The sequence below is a fragment of the Acipenser ruthenus genome, chromosome 14 (assembly GCF_902713425.1).
Source record: "Acipenser ruthenus chromosome 14, fAciRut3.2 maternal haplotype, whole genome shotgun sequence".
NCBI classification, from domain to species: Eukaryota; Metazoa; Chordata; class Actinopteri; order Acipenseriformes; family Acipenseridae; genus Acipenser; species Acipenser ruthenus.
In genome coordinates this window covers 1,715,568-1,719,370 of record NC_081202.1, presented here as the reverse complement: position 1 = coordinate 1,719,370, position 3,803 = coordinate 1,715,568, and positions in this window count along the sequence as shown.

Below are 3,803 nucleotides of genomic sequence, written 5' to 3'. Positions count from 1 at the left end.
CTATCAGGACACACACACACACACACACACACACACATACACTGTGAGAGACTATCAGGAAACACACACACACACTGTGAGGGACTATCAGGGCACACACACACTGTGAGAGACTATCAGGACACACACACACACACACACACACACATACACACACTGTGAGAGACTATCAGGACACACACACACTGAGGGACTATCAGGACACACACACACACATACACAGACACTGTGAGGGACTATCATGGGACACATACTTAGACACTGTGAGGGACACTTCAGGACAAACACACACTGTGGAACACTGAGTTAAACGACTGCTGAGTTAAAGCTTTGTCAATTGAGCCTGTCATCTCTCACAGTATTTAAGGTACACACTATAAAACTGTTCTGCAGGTCTAAGGCTCTAGATAATGACAATTTACAACCTGCAGACAGACATTACTGTCAAAGGCCTGGCTGCTATATTCAACTGGAGAGTAATGAGCAGTATGTCTCAGTCCAGAAAGGTGAGCTGCCCCTTGTGATTTCTCACTGCAGACAGGCGCGTCTCACACTGACCCCCGGCTCTCAGGCTCTGCTAGTTCATCCCTCATTATCTGCACAGCCTTTCTCTCCTGCCTGCACTTTCAACCCTGAGAGCAGGCTGGGGGACATCACTTAGCAGCAGTGCATCATTCACCAGCGAGCAGCTTCCACAGCACAAGGACACTCTGCATCTCAGAACAGTTTCTGTTAAAGGTAATCAATGGATTAGAAGCCAGAAATGGGCATGTATCTATTGTTCAATGCATGCAATCTGGCCACTTTATTACGACATTTACAGAATATCAGGTCGGGCCGCCTTCTGCCCAGATCACAGCCTTGACCCGACGCGATATAGACACCGCAAGACACTGGAAGGAGTCTGGAGGGATCTAATCATTCATATTTCAGGCTTGCCAAGCCCTTCTAGCTGTCTTCTCCCTCTGTCTGAAGCCACAGCTGTCTCTCTTGACAAACTCTGTTCCCTCTATTTGCCATTGCAGGGGACTGATATCTTGGAGCAGCCTATTAACAAGTCTGTCCTTGCTACTGTGGCACCTGCTTGATGTGCACCCACTATCGAATGCTGTTAGATCTTTGCCTCTCAACATTTCTGGTAGGCTGTTTGCAAAGGTGCTGCTCCCACGGCTTGCCAGTGCTGCAGGGATCCCATGCCTCACTCAGAGTGATGCCGAGCCCAGTCGGACAGGCAGGTTCTAATACAGCGCTCAGGCAGTGCACATTATTCTGCCACGTCTTCTGTTGGATTCACTACCCGTGCTGGTGCGGCTTTCATGTAGAAATCAATGCTTGCCATTTTACGCCACACTGCTGAGGAACCATATACTAAAGACCAATGGTTTTAACTGAACTAGAGCTTATCTAGTTTTCTACTTACCTTACACACCTCAAGGCCAGTATAGAGTTTGCTTCTTCACATTTAGACTGAGCAAAACAAGGGCGAGACACTGTTCTCTTAATGTGATTGTTTTTTAATGTACCGTACAGCGTACATCAACAGAAATACTGTGCCTTTCTGTTTAAATGCTTTTAAAGACTTTTAAAAGCTTTCCCCGGCAATAAAATACAATTTAAAGATGACAAACGCTGCTCTGCTAATGCTAATGCTATCCGACTGTCTTCTGATAAAAGCCCCGCTCTTAGTTGAGTGCAGTATTGTATAGCTTGTTTTCATATACTCCTGCCTGGACTCGCAGCACTAACAACCAGCACCCTGCGTTCAGAGGCACTTAATTACACAATGAATGTGAACCCATGTGAGGTAGAGAGAGGGCAGAGTGGAGAAGTGGGTTTGAGAGAGGAGAGAGAGACAGAGAGAGAGACAGAGAGGTGGAGGAGAGACACTGTTAAACACAGTAGGCACTCGAAGTGGTTCGGTATGGAAATTTCCTAAAGGCATCAATCCAGCGCAGCGCGGTGTGTAATTTGCTAGATCTTGAATAAAAGCATCAGCAGCGCCGTTGGGAACTGGTCCCCTGTTGTTTTTTATTACTGCACCTCCATCAGGGCTGCACTCAAGCAAAATCTCTAGCAATCCCTAGAGAGTTATCAAAAAGAAAGCACCATTTAGCCCGATTTAAAAGAAACCATTTCAGAAAGAGAAAAAACAACTCGGCACAGCATTTAAACTGCTCCCAATGCAACCAAGTGGGGCTGGTTTTAGAAAATATGGATGTTGATGTTGGGGGCAGACTCTGAAGATAAACTCCAACCCTGCAAAGACAACGATCTGTTCCTTCACCTGTATGCACTCTTCCTAGCAGTGTACCAGTGCCTGGGAGCCTGCAGCTATCGAAAGGGTTTGGGTGCACCAGGTCGCTGTGGACAACAGGAATGACCTGGGGAGGCTCCCATTGTCTGTGGTTTTAGACATTTAGATAGACAGTACATAACGAGTTGACCTGGTCTGTCACAGTACAAGACTTTCTGTGAACACTTAGAGTGGGCAGGAGAATGGCTGCAGTTCAATGCATTTCAGGATGCTTCTGTAAGAATGGCTAAGCAAAAGGCCAAATGTTACAGAACTGATAGAACGGCACACGTATTTTCCTCAACAAAAGTTTGCTTTGAGTGTATCTTCACACACAACTTGACTGAAAAGTTAGCATCTGCTTTAAAAGTGTCAAATGCAGTGCCTTCAGGCAGAATTATAAAACAGGTCACGTTGGCAAACATGAGTTTCCAGAGGAAGCAGCTCACTTTGACAGATATTCAGTTTGAACAGCTTTGGAAAAAAAAAACAAAATAATTAGAGAAATCCTGAACACAAAGCTATCTCTCTCTCTCTCTCTCTCTGGCCTCCCCGTTGTTCCTGTTGCTGGGCAAGGCTCAGTTCACAGAAAGCTGAGCAAATGCCACATTAGCATTTCCACTCAGAGCTAACATTTGTTTTCCCCACTCTCTCTTGGCATTTGCAGAGCGGGCTGTGTTTGTGGAGCTCACAGAGAGCTTGCCCGATGGGGCAGCTTCTCCCAGAGGTAATTACTGCAGCCCCGAAACTGGCATGGAAGCCAGCGGCGCTCACAATGACAGGGTGACTCAGCACTCAGACTGGTACCTGTCCGTTTCATTGCCTTAGCGCTTTGCAGTTCAGCAGCATCCTGCAGATGGGATTCTGAACACGCCTTTGTGCACAGGCACACTCAATCACACTGACAGAGAAGAGGAATCTTACATTTCAAACAAAAGTGTCCTTTCAAAAAAGCATCTCTATTTCCCTGTTGTGATGAGATAATAAACTCGGTGGTACCCAGGAAGCCTGCCAGGGCATGTCTCTCTACAGACAAACTGAATATAAACAGTATCTAACTGTCTAGGCACCAAATACAATGCAGTAACGCAATCACAATGGTTCTTACAAAGTCAACACTTTGTGGATTTCAGCATTAAAGCCTGTTATTGAAGAACATCTAGTTCCTTCAATGGCAATACAGTGGCACGATGCACTACCGCACTACGAATATGTCATTGTAGATAGGCACTTACTGGAAACTATGCTTTACTTAAATATGAACCTTGCATTGTAGCCCTGTAACACCTGTAAGTTGCTTGGATAAGTAAAATAAACAATAACAGTGGCAATGCATGCAGTGGTCCTGTGTTAAAAGGGCAGCCCCAGTGGTACCACGAGGCTGCATCGGTAGAATGGTAACGCAATGGTTCTTCTATTTTGACGTACAGTGTATCACAGTTGTACGAACCAATCTACACTGGCAACCCACTGTAGTACCATGGTAGTGTATCAGTACCAGTGTGCCAAC